The following is an 18780-nucleotide window of genomic DNA, read 5'->3' on the forward strand; positions in this document are numbered from 1 at the left end:
ATGTGTGGAAGCATTCAAACACACCATTGTCCATCCACAGTTTGAAGCAGACCATGGGATTGCTCTAAAATTGTAGACGGGCATGCAAGTGGCAGCAAAGACTGAGAGAAAGAGCAGGACAAAATTTTGAAAGTTAAACACATCCACACACCAAAGGCTGAGAAGAGTAAGCGGAAGCTAAGACTTTTCCAAAATATTACACGTCATAAACATTCACTCTGAAGTAAATTATTGGTCTAATTGTAGGTGTAATTACCCATCAAATGTGAAAGGTTTGGGCTATGCACTCCGCTTCACTGAACATTTCTCTTATTTTTGTGCTCCATGAATCTGGATGGGAAGTTTGATCATATGGAGGCAGAATTAATTAATTTTCTCTTTGACTGACTTGATAGCTGACCTCGCGATTACCGATCTGGGACAGAGAAATAATTTTCCACCAAAATATTGGTGAGTGAGTCTTCTCTATCTATTTAGGCTGTAACCACCTTCAGCAGAGCCCCTGCGATCTGATTCTGAACATCTGAATTGAATGCGCAGAACCAGTCAGGTTCTAGTATTTTTCGGAGACCCCCCTGCTCTAGGGATGCAAGCACGTTTTGCCACATAAACCAACCTGTCTCGGAGATATGTAAGAAAAATTATAATAGAATCTACAACATGTGGAAGCAAGGATTTCATTGTTATAAGGGTTAACATTTCCATACACAGCCAGGATTGCATACAAAGCCCAAAAGATAACATTGTAGTTCAGATTTTTGCACCATTTGAAAGCATTGATTTCCACAATGTAATAGGGGGAAATCTGCTAGCCAGTTGACTGGGACTGGTTGAACTGTGAAGGTGTACATGGAAGAGCTGGTGAAGTGATGGCCTCTCCAAGGAAATTGACTGGACTAAGTGGCAACTCACTTTCTTCATCTCAGCTTAACAACAAAAATGTGATAGAACCGAAGTTGTGTAAATGTAATTTAACATGTCCCTTCTCAATGCCAAATATTACTGATCCCATTTTGGGCAAGTTTTAAAGACACCCTTCACTAATTCTAGTTCTCTATTGCCAAAGTCTAAATCCTATGATACACACACACACACCCCAAAAAAAAGGTAGGCAATGGGAGCATTAGGAAGTGGGCATGTATTTTTTTTCTTGATTAGGATACCTGAATGTAAATGTTTGAATAGTCAGAGTTACATCTCATTCAAGGCAAATAAGGAGAAACTGCAACTCAAGTTCGGTGTAATACAAAAACAAATGCAACTACTCCAGTGAGTGAAAGTACAGGAATGGGACCTTCATTTGGGATACATATTCATTTGGTAGACAAACTTTGTATACAAAGAAGGTATAGTGCATTCTGTTCAGTTGTTGTTGGAGAATCTGCAGACTTTTTAAGATCAGCCTCCCACATACACACGCTGCCCAGACAACAAAGAATTGTTTCAAACACTCCAGGGCCAAATGAGGATTATCCTGCCCATGCATTTGATTTTCTTTTTTAAAGTACATAATATTTCAGCAGGGTTGGAATCAATAAAATCAATATGCACTACTTTCCTTTGGGCTACATCCTAGAAGCTCAACCTGCCTAATATCCAAACTGCCGGGAGATTAAAGGTCCTGTCCTGGAAAAGGTTATGAATGTTTATTCAAACCCAAAATGGGCACAGATGGCCATGTATCAGCCGGCAGAAAGTTAATGATCTACAGATTCCAATCACAGGATGAGTTAGAACTGAAGTTACTTCTGCTTTTAAGTTTAATCAGCAAGTTATTTTTTTGCCAACCAGTGTAGCTTTTTAGAAGGGAGTTTTTATTTTAAGACTAACACTCTGAGCCCCATAAAGTGACACATCGGCAAACTGCTGCTGCGCCGCCAGACAAGTGCAAACTGGCTTTATGTTGGCATCCCATTCCAATCTGTCATGTCTGGCCATCAGCCTGAATCATCTTTATGATGCCAGCAGCATGCACCATCGCAAGTTCATATATGTATACAATTACACAGAGGTGTCGCAGAAATGGTGGAAGACCCAGGCTGCAGGCTTTTCAATCCCAAGAGCCAGCTACTAGGTGACATCCTGTGCGAGAGATAGAATGTGAGGATGTTTCCAGGAAACTGGAAACAACACTCTGGGAGTCCTTTTTTTGCTATGTCATCATTTAGGTGATCCAGTAGTTCTGGTCGAGAAACCATCCCTGCCCGCTTTGGATTTTGCCCCAAGCTTGTTTCATTTGCCCAGCTGCTTGTTACGCCCAACTTGCATGATTTTCGATAAATACAATAAAGAAAACGAGTAACTTTTCACCATAGCCTAGAACTATGAGTAGGGTTGCATATAATGAAAGCACATTATTTCCCCCAAAGAATCACAGAAGCTGTAGTTTGTCAAGGGTGCTGCGAATTGTAGCTACTTGAAGGATAAAATATAGTTCCCAGGATTCTTGGGGGGGGAGGGGAATGGCACTTTAAATGTATGGTGTGTACGCGCCCATAATGTGATTCTATTCCGCACTGCAGTTCATATGTAGCACCCTCTGCCCATACCATAGTATGGTTTGGACTGTAGTTTACGGATTTGGGAAGCAGGCAGTTGTGTAAGCAGGAGTGCCATTTTGGCTATGTCATTCATTTGATCAAAGGCATCTAGAAACTGCTTGGTATTTTTAAAATGTCATAGTCAAGTCTACCATGGGCCCTACTGTCCAGGAATGCCAGAATCAGCCACATCTAAGCTATTAGTGATACCCACAATGCAAATTAGCCAAGCAAGCCTTGTGGCTCTTAATGAGTGTGAAGGGCTTGCTGACCAGGCCCACTTTTGGTCTGTGACTGCTACATTCAAGCTCAGCTTTTACGTCATTCATTCATCCTTTCCAGTCTCATAGAGTTCCAACAGCCTTTGACAGTCAAAGGCAACGAGGATTGGGGGTAAGGAGTGAAGAGAAAGGTAGATATCTAATGGCTCCCTTTCTCCCTTACCAATATAAAGAACATGGATGTGCAATGTAAACAGATTGGCTTATTTATTTTTTGCTGTTCCCCACATATAGGCAAGGAACTTCCAACAATTTAAGCATGGGCAAGCAGAAACAGTAATGTGTCTTTGGCACAACTGAAATGTGTTCATTTTAGATGCATTTGAGTTGGCAGAAGAGGGCACAACTAACACGGCCAGAGCAAGGAGCTTATTATGCACCCACTAAACCTTTCCCAGAGGATGTGGTTATTGCAATCAAACCTCATCAACTTGGCAATGAGGGTACCAAGTTCCCCTTGCAAGGTTAGAAATCCATGGCTTTTCATTGGTCCAAAAACTTACCCTCCCCACTCTCTGAACCGGTAAAAAAGGTCACCGGAGAAGAGAGCCAGTTTTAACTCCATTCTAATATATAACAGACCCGGAGGCAAGTTAAGCACGTTAAGTCAGGGCAATGCTGGGCATTTTACATTCTGTTATTTAATGTCTATTGGTGTAGAACTTGAACTCATTTTCTTCCCTTTTATGTATCCTCACCCCTTGGATCTCATTAAAGCTTGTTAAACTTCCTTTATTTTAACCGGCTTCTCTGTACTTAAGCTCATTCTCCCCAGAAGCAGGGTGGCTGGCATGCCAAAGCCAGTAGGTGAGAGGCAGACACCTCTGTCAGATAACAGGTAAAGGTGCAACAGGATGGTGGTAGCAGCAGGGCTCTTCAGGGCAGTGCTTCTAAGAGGGAGGATTCTAAGAGCTGGCCTATGCAGTGGAGAGTGCCACTAACACACACAGCTTGAAAAGGGGAGCAGACAAATTAATGTAGCGTCCATCTCTTATTGACTACCAGTCATGACGGCTATAAGGAATCTAGATTTTCAGAGATAATAATAACAGCAGCAACAATTCAATTTATAGGTCATTTGACAGTCTCCAAACAACTTGCAAAATAAAAAACAACAACAACCATGGCATGAAATCAGGAAAAAGTATGATGTATTACAATAGAAGCAATGTGTTAAAACCTACAAACCAAACCAAACAAAATGGCAGCAAAAAACATGCCACCAGAAGGCAGCAAAATTATCTTAAACCATCAAATGCCTTGGAGAAGAGGCATGCTTTTACTTGGGGTTGAAAGGATGTTAATGATGGTGCCAGGTTGACCTCAAAGGAAGGATCATTCCACAACTGAAAAGACCCTCTCTCTTGTTGCAACCCCATGAAACTTCTCAGAGCAGGAACCCAGGGAAAGGCCCCAAATGAAGACGGAAGGGTCTAGATAGGCACTCCAAAATATATTGGGGACCTGAACTTTATAGGTCACAAACAAAACTTTGAATTCAAGTTGGAAAACCAGTTGCCAGGGAGCAACTGCAGAAAATACCTGATGCCTTCAAGCCTTGTTTGTATGTTTCACAGAGGCATCTGTCTGCTGGCTTTGGGAAGCAGGATAGATACTGGACTAGTAGATAGACCTATACTCTGATATAGGAAGACTCTTTCACAGTTCATATTCATACACATAGAACGCTTTGAGATTTTGAATGCTCTCCCACTTGTTAACTGAATATAAGGCAAGTATACTAATACCATGGGATTAGTGTGGCGCTGTGGGTTAAACCACAGAGCCTAGGACTTGCCAACCAGAAGGTTGGTGGTTTGAATCCCCGTGACGGGGTGAGCTCCCATTGCTCGATCCCTGCTCCTGCCAACCCTAGCAGTTCGAAAGCACGTCAAAGTGCAAGTAGATAAATAGGTACCACTCTGGCGGGAAGGTAAACGACATTTCTGTTCGCTGCTCTGGTTTTCCAGAAGTGGCTTAGTCATGCTGGCCACATTACCCATAAGCTGTACACCAGCTCCCTTGGCCAATAAAGCGAGATGAGTGCCGCAACCCCAGAGTCGGTCACGACTGGACCTAATGGTCAGGGGTCCCTTTACCTTTACCTTTATGCTAATACCACATGCCACAAAAAATGTTGTTATTATTTCTGAAGGCAGCCCTATTCAGAGAAGTTATTTACGGTTAATGTTGTGTCCTTAATATTTTGTTGGAAGCTGCCAAGAGTGGCTGGGGCAACCCAGCCAGATGGGCAACATATAAATAATAAAATGGTTGTTGTTGTCATTTAAATTTGTATATAGCCCTTCATCTGAATATCACTGGGAAGTTCACAACATGAAAATACAAAAGGAAAAGACAAACTACATCATAAAACAGGAACAAAACAAAACAATGATCCCACTCCCTTAAACACAATGAAAAGGCCATAGAACATCAGCCAAAGGCCTGGTTACAGAGAAACGTTTTCACATGGGGCCTAAAGATATGCAATGAAGGTGTCAAGTGAGCCATTCTGGGAAGAGCATTCCACCAATGGAGAGCCACTGCAGAAAAGGCCCGTTTTCATGCTGCCATTTTCTGGACCTCTCATGGAGCCAGAGATCTCACCTATAAAGTTATCTGCCCATTGTATCTCTCTGCCAGAGTTAACAATGCTGGGCTTGCCTTCTAATCAAGTGGCATGTCCAGATCAGGGATTCATGAAGACATAAAGAGGCAAATGACTCTCAGGACAGAAAAGTAATCCTTTTCAGGCTGGAACATAGAACGTGCCTCCAATTTTAAATTCAGTAACACTGATACAGAAGTACAGTCGTACCTTGGATCTCAAATACCTTGGTTCCTGAACAAATAGGCTCCCAAACGATTGAAACCTGGAAGTGAGTATTCTTGTTTTCAAACAATTTTTGCAAGCTGAACGTCTGGCATGGCTTCCGCAGCTTCTGATTGGCTGCAGGACGCTCCTGCAGCCAATCAGAAGCTGCACCTTGGTTTTCTAACAGTTCCGGGACTCGAAGAGACTCTCAAAATGCATTCTGTTCAAGAACCAAGGTACTACTGTATATATATTTAGGGACACAAGGCATGTGGAGTAGAACTGTTGTGGACAGTGGGGGTGACTAAAACAAAGCAATCCTCCTGTTAGACTGGGAATATCCCCTCACTCATCCAGTTTAGGATATTCCACCAATCTTTGACAGAGTTTCTTTTCTTTCAGCAAAGTAAGCAGCTCACGTCTATGTCAAGAGAAGCTTTAATAATAAAGAAAATGGTAACACAATAACATGCTACTGAGAGAAACAGAAACAACCTCATGAGGCAAGAACGACAGTTGGCCTCTCTAAAAGAACTTAATTGAACACACAAAGGGAGGGGCTGATTCCGGAGCACAACACAAAAGCCCCACCCACCAGATGCCAGACACACTACTAATCCAATTAATCCCCAGTGTTTTACTTACGAGAACAGACATTGCTGCTTCCCTTAGTGCTTATATAAATCCCACAACCATTTTAATAAGTGAAGTAAGAAAGGGAAACGAAACACACAAATATGCCTACTCAGAGATATTTGTTAGCGATTACGTTATAAGAATACTGAACAAATCACAACAGAGAAAACTGCTGAGGAGGAAAGGAAAATAAAAATGGTCCCGATCAATGGGACAAAAGCAGAAGCTGCATCCAATTTATTTTTTTATTTTTTTAATTTTTTTACTTTCAGTTGATCTTCGTTTTCTTCTCTTTCCAGGTCCATAAGATGGCAATCTTTAAATTCTTTGGTGTCAAGTTGTATGACAGCTCAGAACACATTCTGCTCAAAATGTCATAAGCACCATAGATCAGCGATGAAGCATAGAGCCTGCCTCTGGGGAACAAAAAGGTAATTCCCTTGTTTTTCCAATATTCAGCAATTACAGGCTATAAACCTTATGAATACAAATGAGGGCTGACTGTGTGCATGAGAGAGAGAAAAATTAGCTACATGATGGTGGGGTTTGCATAACAGTTTTATTAGCATAAATTGTGGGCTATTGGATTATAAATAGGACGTCTTAAACAAATGCATTAAAAAAAAACTTTCATACAAGATCCTGCAGGGGGAAATGAACACTTTTTTGAAATGTATTTAAATGTTCATTTATTCATTTAAATTGACATTTCTGAAGCAGCTAACCTTTCTAAAGCAGGGCTGTCAATGCAGTCAGAATGCCTTACATCGTACATCTTCCATCAGGTAGCAGCATCCTGACCTAAGACGGATAGCATCATCAACATTTGGGTGGTTGTTAGAGTTTTCTTAAGAGGTGAAAAATGTAGGGGGAAAGCAAGAAGAGGAAAATAAACAGAACGCCAAATACATAGATTAAACAAATGAAACGTGGGTTCCATGTTGCAGGATGGGGCATAAATGTAGAATGGGGGAATCTGTCAATTTCAGTTTCTATTAAATTTCTGCATCAGGTGTGTGTGTGTGTGTGTGTGTATGTATCTGGAGCATTGTGCACTAAAACGCTGGTGGATTTTTGTGACGCTTTATAAATCCATCACTATGTCATTTTCACACACACACACCAATTTACATATATTTCCATATATACAGTTTGTTGTTGTTGTTGGGGCACTGGAACACAAAATTCAGAGAGTGAATTTCAAAGGACAACTGGGTTTTTGGTTTGCGCACTGTTTTAGAAAGCATGAGTTAAGTGGGTACATAATAAAATGCAAACCAGACAAAATTTGACCCCCTCCCTTTTTCTCTGGTCTGAAGAAGGTGAAGATATAACACCGTTAGCTTTCACTGCCATTCTAAAAACCACAGCAGCTCCACTAAAATTAGCACCACTGCTATAGTAAGCAATTGTGATAACAGATGGAACAGACATAAAATTTACACCACTTATACATCAGTGTTCTCCAACTGTGAGACAAGTCTTCAAAATGAGGTATGGGCAATTACTAGGGAGAGCATGGAGTTTCTCCATAGCTCCTCTGAGCCCAATTATTGCAAACTGACCAGAAGCAACCCTTATTCTATGTTCTCCTCGCCACTTTGAAACCTAGAACTTCAACCAAAGATGGCAGTCTCACCTATCTCCTTCAGGTGAGCAATGACATCATAGTGCTATATTTGAGCAAACCCAAAATGATAGGGTTACTAAACTGCATTCTGGATTATTTTGCCCTTCCATTGTTTCCTTTTGAATGGTCACTTGCTTTTTCCTGCTGCTGTTCAGGCTTACCTCTTATTCTCCCTGCAAACCTATCCAACGGACTGAGAATACACTAGAAACTGAAAGCTGAAAATTAATATAGCTAACCATTGCCTCACATTAAGAACTGGTTAAAATCAAGTGTTTGACCACATCTCCTGCCCAGAAAGAAATAGCTTATGCACCTTTTCCCAAACAAAATCACAGGATTTCACTCCAAGGCAGCATTCCATGAACATTGTAAACACCATTCCACATTTTAAATAGACATTGGAATGCCATACTTTACACACTTACACACACGTATAATTCAAAAGTCCTTATTAAAGAAAAATAGACCAAAAACAGAATTTCCAAAAATAATTCAGAGTTACATGGTAGAAAGTAATAATTTCACTAATTAGCATCAATTCAGCACTCACCCATCTCTTGGCCTATTCCTTTTGCATTAAAAACCATCCAAGCCTATTTACAAATATGATATAGAAAACTGACTAGTTTTTCCTTTCAAGAATTGGGGGGAGGGGTGGTGGTTTACATTTGAAAGAGCTTGATTCCCCTCCTCGCTTATTTTACAGGTGGATAATCCACTAATCTAGTCAAAGGTTTCTATTTATTACATTACTTATGGTAATACTTAGAATCAAAATAATGTTCTTTCTTAAGTATTCCCAGCATATGATATCCATTATCTGTAGATGAAGTCTAATTGTGGGTAGTAATCCTATGAGTTTGATTGGCGTTATTTACAGATTAGTGGCTGCATAAGGAGGACACTGACGAGAGAGGCATGTCTAATGACACTCACCCAATGAGCTTATGGCTGGGTTGTCCTTTGAACCACAGACATCCCTTTTCTCTGCTGATTATCTTTACCACTGCCTCCTCTGCATTAACATCTATGAGCAGCACTTTCTGTCGATCACAGCATTTGACCACTCATGGTCATGTGGTACATGGGATTTAAGACAATTTAAAAGCATGCATGGTGCTGGAGGAGACTCTTGAGAGTCCCATGGACTTCAAGAAGATCAAACCTATCCATTCTTAAGGAAATCAGCCCTGAGTGCTCAGATCCTGAAGCTGAGGCTCCAATACTTTGGGCACCTCATGAGAAGAGAAGACTCCTTGGAAAAGACCCTGATGTTGGGAAAGATGGAGGGCACAAAGAGAAGTGGATGACAGAGGATGAGATGGTTGGACAGTGTTCTCAAAGCTACGAACATGAGTTTGACCAAGCTGCAGGAGGCAGTGGAAGACAGGAGTGCCTGGCGTGCTCTGGTCCATGGGGGTCGCGAAGAGTCGGACACGACTAAATGACTAAACAACAAAAAAAATGCATGAGGGTGGGGTTGATGTCTCACATGACCTAGACGAGCTTAGGCACCCCTGCTCTCCAGTGACCACAAGGAAAAGGTCTCTATGGGACTTCCAAAATTTATGCAGGGCTAGCTCACATGACCTCACAGCCACCCCAACATGCTTTTAATTCTTGAGGGGATCACCTGATGCCCCTAGTGGAACATTATATCAATGTACAGAATTACCCATTCAGAAGAGCTGCTTACCCCATCCCTTTGGTTGCCTGTTTACACTCAACGTATCAAAGCTGAAGTGTGGCATCTTGCTACAAAATCACTTCCAGGCCTAGTCTGAGCAGCTGGAATGGGTTGCAACCAGGCACAGAAGGGCAGAAAGTTGACAGCAACGGGTACCAGAGAAAACGCACAGCTACTCACAGCCAGCACAATCATCTACTCCTTTCCTCTTATTAATCAGACAGTACTATTGATTTTGTGGAGGGACGCGTGTGGCGCTGTGGGTAAACCCTCAGTGCCTAGGACTTGCCGATCGTATGGTCGGCAGTTCGAATCCCCGCAGTGGGGTGAGCTCCCGTCTTTCGGTCCCAGCTCCTGCCCACCTAGCAGTTCGAAAGCACAATTAAGTGCAAGTAGATAAATAGGTACCGCTTTATAGCGGGAAGGTAAACGACGTTTCCGTGTGCTGCACTGGTGCTGGCTTGCCAGAGCAGCTTCGTCACACTGGCCACGTGACCCGGAAGTGTCTCTGGACAGTGCTGGCCCCCGGCCTCTTAAGTGAGATGGGCGCACAACCCTAGAGTCGGACACGACTGGCCCGTACGGGCAGGGGTACCTTTACTTTATTGATTTTGTAACAGGTAGCCACACTGCAGCTGCAGAAGAACAGCACAATATTTTCAGCAGTCTTGCAGGCTTTTAAATATTTCCTGCCCCCCTCAGGAGCGTGGCATAATTTATTTTAAACATATATATCACTGTTTTTCTCAAAAATAATAGAGCAATATCAGTAATAAAGCAGCCTGCCTTTCCAAGATCTCTGAAGCTGTGTCAAGCAAAACAGGATTGTTCACAGCAAATTACGCACCACTTTTTTGCCAACATAAAACTGGCATCCAGAGCCATGCTCAAGAGCTACTGCTCAAAAAGGGGAAAAACCACTTTGTCCTAGCAACTAATGCAAAACTTGAAGAAACCTGCTCCTCAATTAACCACACAGCAACCATGCACCCACAACCACACTTTGCAATACAAAGATCCATTAGTTACTTGTTCCAAGTCTTTGCTAGCCAAAAATGAGTGGACCTCATCAGTTCTAATGCAATAAATGGTCACACTTACTTTTTCCAGGCAGTCACTGGCCATGTAGTTTGCTATTTCTGACAGCAGCAGCAGTAGTTGCCAACAGCAAGGAGTGCTCTAGAGCCTTGGGACACTCTGATTTCATAGTTGTATGACATCATGGGTGCCTGTTAACATCCCATAAGCACCCATCTAATAGGGGCAACAAATATATGACAATTATGACAACGCTTCCAATCAGGGTGGATAAAAATCAATGATTAAAAAATGATAATTAAAAAATAGTTTTTTTATTTTAATCAGATTTTTAAAATAAAATGCTTTTGGAGGAAAAATACTTCCAAAGGTAGTTTTCTATCTAAGTTACATTATAGTCCAAAGGCTATTCGTCAGGAAGTAAGGATGTGTCTTAAGTTTTTCATGTGTGCTAAAACTCAAAGTTTTCTTTTTTTAAAAAAATTCACCACATCAGTTAACAAACATGCTATAATGTTATTGTTTTCGTTAAATAAATTGTTTAATTGTATTAAGGAAATGATTTTTTTTCTCCTTTCAATAAAGTACAGCAGAAAAGTTGTCCAAATATAAACGGTTAATTTATTAAACCTCACAATAATTTCCTAATTATCTGTTCATGTATTTCTAATAGTATATCCAAATCAGTAATTTTTGATATAACTATAAAAACTACTCTGAAAATTTATTATTTCAAAAATGAAACCTTTATCTGGTTGTAAATATTAAGATTATAACAGCAAGAATGAGTCTTTTTGTAAAAAAATATTTAAATCAAGTCTTACTGACTAGTGATTTAAATCAATTTGATTTAAATCAAATCCACCCTGCTTCCAATTTTAAAATTTGGAATAAACACAAGGAGAAGAAATAGACAAGCTTTGGCAATTGTTGTTGTTTTTTCAAGACCTTAAGAAAAAAAATCACAAGGTAGCATTTGCACTAGTTCAATGTAAGCATGTATTTGCAACTGGGAGGCTTTGGCTGTTACACTTCGGCATCCATGAGAAGGCAATGGATCTCTGGGTGTTAGGCAAGAAGATGCAGAAGAGGTCCTGGCCTCTGTATTGCTTCCATCGCCAGCCGAAAATAATTCACTCACTCACATTGTCAAACTATTCTTGTGAGTTTTGAAAAGGCAGCACTGGAAAGGCTTAAAAACGGCGAGGAGAAGATACAGAATTGTGATGGTGCGTCAGGGTATATACTGAGCCTATATCATTATTCACATTGCCTAACACAGACTGGGAAGGAGCCTGAACGTTTTTCTGGACTCCAGCAGGCACGCCTGCAGTTACAGGAAAAAGATAATTATCCTGGACCTGCATAATCCAGACTAGGAACCATTTATCCCTGCTCCCAATGTAGCGAGTCCCCCCATGAAGCCTTGGCAGCCCTCAGCTCATTGAAACAGCCTTCAACGTATCTCCGACCAACTGGCCAGTACAGTCAAAGCCGGAGGCAGCTCCATGTGATTTTTGCTTTCCTCTGCCTACTTTCTCTTACTAACTGATAGATGCAATGCCTGAGGCAGCTTCAGTTCTTCTTCTGAAGTCTACCTCCTCCTTGCATCAGAGCCGCAGGTCCTAAGACTGCCTCCAACAGCCCTTTCCCTTTAATGTTGAGATCCATGATAAGCCAGAGTTAAAATAAAATTCTAGGCAATCCTATTATACTTGCAAGTACCTCGAGGGGGGAAGGGACAAGTGCAAATTACAGGTCTCCTGAACCTTTCTTAACCTTTCTATGAAGAGAGGCTCATTGTGTTTTAATTGTTGCAACCCGTTCTCGGACCGCAGGGTGGAAAAATTACAGTGGTACCTCAGGTTACAGACACTTCAGGTTAACCCAGAAATCGTACCTCGGGTTAAGAACTTTACCTCAGGATGAGAACAGAAATCACACGGCGGTGATTAGCTAAAGTGATACCTCAGGTTAAGAACAGTTTCAGGTTAAGAACGGACCTCCAGAACGAATTAAGTTCTTAACCTGAGGTACCACTGTATTATTATTAACGCTTTTAACCATGGTGGCTGGAAAAAGGTCCCCGTTCTGTGTGGAATTACCTCAGCTGACATGCAGACATAGAAGAGTTCGCTCACTGGTTTCAACCCAAAACAGCAAAAAATGAAAGCTGGGCGATGGGCAATTTTATTTGCTCAGCGTGTGAGGATGCCTTTTAAAGCCAAACAATTTCTCTCCTTTTTTTATTTCTCTCCCCCCAGCCCGCTTCAGTCACATATTTTCTCCTCTCTCTCTCTCTGATTTTTTGCCAAGTCAAATGCTTGCCAAAACCTGCACTGGGCTGAACAAGAATGCTTAACGTGGCTTAGTCCTGTAATAAAAAGGAATTAAACTGTATGCTAATAAAGGGGAGGGAGGTTGCTAGGCAACTGCGAACGGGGAGGGGGGGTAGAGAAAGCTGCTTTTGTTTTGAACTCTGCCACTGCTGAAGGGTTAAACAAACAAAAACCTGCTCATTTTCTCCCTGATGCTTTAAGTAAAGATGCGGAAATGTTCTACGGTGAAACGCAGGATAGATAGGCCCCCAAGAACAAGGTCCTATTTACATAAAATACCATCCCCAAGGGCGATCAACAAACATGGAGGCTATTTGAATGTCACGGTGGTGGTAAAACACGCTTGACTCTCAGCCTATTCAGACGCCACGGCCTCCACAGGGAGGCTGCCAGAAGTGACATGGAAAAAGCGTAACATCTGAAAACTGCATGCCGCATGGACACCCCATGGCCTCAGGGGGTCCCATGTCTACAGGAGCAACCATCAGCCATACAGGGTCCTGCTCTCCACACGATAAGCCAGTTTCAATCCTGGACCACATCTGTCTGCACTATACATTTAAAGCACTCTAATGCTACTTACAGTGGTACCTCTGGTTGCATACTTAATTCGTTCTGGAGGTCCGTTCTTAACCTGAAACTGTTCTTAACCTGAAGCACCGCTTTAGCTAACGGGGCCTTCTGCTGCTGCTGCACTGCCGCCCTGTAATTTCTGTTCTCATCCTGAAGCAAAGTTCTTAACCCGAGGTACTATTTCTGGGTTAGCGGAGTCTGTAACCTGAAGCATATGTAACCTGAAGCGTATGTAACCCGAGGTACCACTGTACTTATGTGGGTGGCGTTGTGGTCTAAACCACTGAGTCTCTTGGGCTTGCCAATCAGAAGTTTGGCGGTTCGAATCCCTGCGATGGGGTGAGCTCCCGTTGCTCAGTCCCAGCTCCTGCCAACCTAGCAGTTTGAAAGCACGAACCCCAAAAAGTTCAAGTAGATAAATAGGTACTGCTCTGGTGGGAGGGTAAACAGCGTTTCCATGTGCTGCTCTGGTTTCTGTGTTCTGTTGCGCCAGAAGCGGCTTAGTCATGCTGGCCACATGACCTGGAAAACCTGTCTGCGGACAAACGCCGGCTCCCTCGGCCTGTAAAGCGAGATGAGCACAACCCCAGAGTCATCTGTGACTGGACTTGTCAGGGGTCCTTTACCTTTTTAAAAAATGCTACTTTAAACTTCATGGCTTGCCGCCTGGGAACTGTAATTTGTTAAGGGTGATGAGAGTTGTTAGGAGACCCCTCAACAGAGCTACAGTTCCCAAGGAAGAAGGACTGGCTGTTAAAACCACTCAAGGCACCATAACTCTGTGAGGGGAATGGGGTCTCTGAACAACTCCCAGCACCCTTAGCAGTTCTTTGGGGGAAGCCATGTCTGATAAAGCAGTAAGATAAGGCAGCTCCCACCCAGAGGCTTACATCTAGAAGACATGGCGCAAGTGGAAGAAAAAAGAAATCTTGGACACTATTTCTTGGCTTGAAAATCTTGCAGTGACCAGATTTCAAATTGCTAGTCTTTCAGAAGCCCTGTTCACATGGGCGTAAATTAATGCATGGTAAAATTTGCCTTAGAATGCAGGGAAATTCTATATTGTATTCAGGCCACCTCTTATTACATGGTCAGTTCTTTGAAGATAACAGTTGTGGGGTGGGGAGAAGAGAGAAGAATGTCTTAAGTCAGAAACGAGAGCTGCAGAGGAAAATGTGATATGCCATGTGGCTTTCTAATCAAGTAACATTTTAATTTTGTCTCCACCCATTAAGAGTTTCTATGGCAAACAATTCTTAAAGATGAAACACCGTACTCAGAAAAACAAACATAAAACAGGAAATTTGACTTCCTTGGTGATCATTCATATGACCCTTATGATGCATGACTAATTCATACATAGGAAGAAATCCACATCTCTTCATTATAGTACAAACTAAAGTCTCCTTTCGGCTTCAAAACAGCATCACAAGCTACAGCTGCAAAAATGTAAATTTAAGGGTATAAGAGGTCAGATTTTTGTTGCTTGTTTAAATTAAAATCAAAGTTTCCTTATATTAATTGTTATTGTGTAGTCATAGTCCTGGTCATTTGATTTATCACACACTGCATTTTCCACAAATACAGTGGTTGCAATCCTATACCTACTTACCAGGGAGTAGGTCCAATTGAAAACAATGGAACTTAATTATGAGTAGACATATATTGGATCACACCGATTGTACTGAAAGCAATTCACATAAAATCAAGTGACAACAATCTAAATACAATAGCAGCACAAATTATTTAGCTGTTAAAAAAATGCATTACACCACTGACAAGCCAAGTGTTTCTCAAAAGTTTAAGCGTAAAACATACCTATATGGCCTATTGAATAGGTCAATTAACAGTATCTAATTTCAATAACATCATTAAGCAATCCACTCAGCAATTAACAGCTAACTCAAATAAAAACTGGGGGGGGGGGAATGTACAACTAAGAAAATTTAACTATTTTTAGCACCATATTTCAGCCAACCCACAAGCACAGCAGAGATAAAAGGCAACCAGAAACCACACTTTTAGTCTGCACACACGCAAACACAAAATCAATCACGATCTCATCTCTTGCCCCCAAGGAAAAAGGCATTTACAGGATTGTAGAGTTGGAAGGCACCTAAGGATCATCGTGTACAATCCTCTGTAATGCAAGAATCAAAATCCTGATCTTCCAGGTGCCACCCCTAGACAATAATAATTAATAATAATAATAATTTATTATTTGTACCCCGCCCATCTGGCTGGGTTTCCCCAGCCACTCTGGGTGGCTTCTACAAAGACCAAAAATACACTAAGATGTCGCACATTAAAAACTTCCCTGAACAGGGCTGCCTTAAGATGTCTTCTGAATGTCAGGTAGTTTATCTCTTTGACATCTGATGGGAGGGCATTCCACAGGGCAGGCGCCACTACCGAGAAGGCCCCCTGCCTGGTTCCCTGTAGCTTTGCTTCTAGCAATGAGGGAACCGCCAGAAGGCCCTCGGCGCTGGACCTCAGCGTCCGGGCAGAACGATGGGGGTGGAGACGCTCCTTCAGGTATACTGGGCTGAGGCCGTTTAGACAAGAGCTCCAGAAGGGCCTTCTACATTGCCCCCCGGCTCAGCCCCTTCAGTACCCACTTGGTGGGGTAGCAGCAGAACCTCTTTACACCCTCCCATCATTTGGTGGAACTTTTCCCAATTTGGCATCACGGGTCAAAACCGGACTGATCTGGGTGATTCTGAAGGGATTGTTGCCCAATATGGCATGGCAAGTCACAACTGCGCCAATGTGTATGCCTCTCAAGATGTCATTGCCTAACTTGGCACAAGAGTTCCTGACGTAGGATGAAGCAGTCTCCTTCTGTGCTTGGATGCCATACTCTATTTTGAATCAAGATGGCAGACCAAGATGGCATGACAGTTAAAAATAAGGTTTTGCAAGCTGAAGAGGCAGTTTTCACTTATAATCAGATGCCATTGGATGCAATGAGCCAGGTAACAGTGTGTGTGTGTGTGTGTGTGTGTCTGTCTGTGTGTGTGTGTGTGTGTGTGTGTGTGCACACACGCGCGCAAACTCGCAAATTACACTAACCATTTAAAAAAAACCCCACAATATTATTTTAGTTTTTTCAAGTTCCTAAGCAGTGCCAGGCACTCTCTGCTAATCTGAACAGGAATTAGCCAAAAGAATGTCATTTGTTTCCGCGTACCAGATGCTCAATTCTTGCTATGGCTGCTGTCCATTGTGCTGTAAATCCATCCCTAAACTATTCTCTCAACTTTCAGGATGCTACGTGCAACCTTACATGTGAATAATCTTAACTGCAAAGTAACTTCATTTCCCCTCAAACTGCTTTAATGGCCCACTTTCTTTTCTTATCTTATTCATCCATAACAATCCTACAAAAGACAGCCTCTGATATTCACATTTGGCAGGTTAGGAAACAAAACTTGAGAAGAGGCTAAGAGTCTTCCAGCAAGCAAACCTATGGAAGCTTAGCTCTGGATCCTGTTTTATTGCACTTCCCTTCCAATTCACAGAGAAAAATATGAGTTAACAGTTTTATGACAGCTCTATGCATATACCATACAGATATTCTTTTAATTTTCATTCATCACATTTGCATTCTGCCCTTCTTTCAAGGTAGCAGACAAAAGAGATATTCCAAGTGCCATGAAATAAAGGCAGAAACAGATTTGTTTTGTTCTTGGGAGCTCTTCCGCTGCAAAGGGAACATCTGAAGTTGGCAACCAAGCCGAGGTCTCTGAGTGGAGGAACAATAGGCTTCATCAGGAACCTAGTGCTTATCAAAGTGCTCTTTAAAATAGTAATAAAAAAAAAGCTTGCTACAAACAGACCCTATGTTGTTAGCCAGGAAAGATTGCCTTACAATGAAGGAGAAGGCTCCCACAGGGTCATCCTGGATCAAGGACTTAATGAAAATGTGTCACTGTGGAGGACAGGAGAAAAATTGCCAAAAAGTTGAAGCAATCTGGAGGATCTTTTCCAAACTACCTTGGGAATGACACATAATCCATATATCTGGCCAAACCAGAGTCAGACACATAAATTTAATATAAAAAAGGCAAGGAGCAGCAACAGATAAAAGCTGGCAATGTAACAAACTCACCCATCATATTTTAACATCAAACAAATGAAGTCATAGACAAAAGGATGTGCATACTAAATATACAAGGAAGAAGAAAAGCCATGCAAGCTGAAATTTGCTGTTTCTAAAAACTTGATAATCGATCTTTGTGAGCTTAAAAAAACAACAACCACAAACATATTAAAGACATCTACCCAACAGAGCTATTTTCTGCAGTTACCATGTCAAAGCACAATGAAAGGTTGTTTGGTTTTAATCATTTAAAGTTTTCAATTCATTTCTAAAGGTTGATGCCCGCTGCATTTGTTCAGGAAAGACTAGAACACCCAAACTGAGATGAACAGAAATGTGGGGATAGGAGTAACCTATATGAAAAATGGTTGTCAATGAAACATTTCAAATAGAAATTCTAAGCTTCTTATTGTTTTTCACACATTTTTTTAAGAAAGAGGAAATACTAAAACTATCTATCTATGATAGCTCTTTCAAGAAGCTGTGACAACTTTAAAAATAATCAACAAATTAATTCTGTTTGGGGTTCCATTTCTTGTTTTTGTTTTTTTAAAAAAGAAAAGCTGTCAAGGCAGACAATTTTATTAATGGACTTTTAATATGTTCCTTTTCTTCCATGGGAAACTTAAGAATCTGGTCAAAATGTTATTTTAAAGAGTCATACTCCATAAATGATGAAATGAGCCTTATTAAATAAACCAGGGCAGAGGTAAACAACTAGAAGCACAGAACTAAGGCTGCAATCTTGGAACTGACCTAAAAGCAAGTCCTATTGAGCTCAGTGGGGCTTACTTCTGAGAGACGCAGGTGGCGCTGTGGTCTAAACCACTCAGCCTCTTGGGCTTGCCAATCAGAAGGTCAGCGGTTCAAATCCCCGCAACGGAGTGAGCTCCTGTTGCTCTATCCCAGCTTCTGCCAACCTAGCAGTTCGAAAGCACGCCAGTGCAAGTAGATAAATAGGTACCGCTGCAGTGGGAAGGTAAATGGCGTTTCCGTGCACTCTGGTTTCCATCACAGTGTTTTGTTGTGCCAGAAGCGGTTCAGTCATGCTGGCCACATGACCTGGAAAGCTGTCTGCGGACAAACGCCGGCTCCCTCGGCCTGAAAGCAAGAAAAGCACCACAACTCCATAC

At 41.8% G+C, this 18780-nt stretch overlaps 1 protein-coding gene and 1 long non-coding RNA gene across 6 annotated transcripts in view; both read right to left on the reverse strand.

The window, feature by feature from the left end:
- The window catches only part of DPYD (dihydropyrimidine dehydrogenase), a 526409-nt gene that overhangs the window by 497794 nt on the left and 9835 nt on the right, over window positions 1–18780 (reverse strand). The gene's annotated exons all lie outside the window — the stretch shown is intronic.
- LOC309535223 lies at window positions 6062–13441 on the reverse strand. Of its 2 annotated transcripts, XR_014221135.1 has the most exons (4): window positions 12739–13441; window positions 10697–10849; window positions 7001–7076; window positions 6062–6691 (listed from the first exon to the last, which is right to left on the reverse strand). It is a non-coding gene; the product is annotated as an uncharacterized lncRNA (long non-coding RNA). The 2 variants fall into 2 exon arrangements; XR_014221134.1 differs by lacking the exon at window positions 10697–10849 and having other exon boundaries at window positions 7001–7122.

This window comes from Podarcis vaucheri (assembly GCF_965113315.1).
Source record: "Podarcis vaucheri genome assembly, chromosome: 6".
Lineage (NCBI taxonomy): Eukaryota > Metazoa > Chordata > Lepidosauria > Squamata > Lacertidae > Podarcis > Podarcis vaucheri.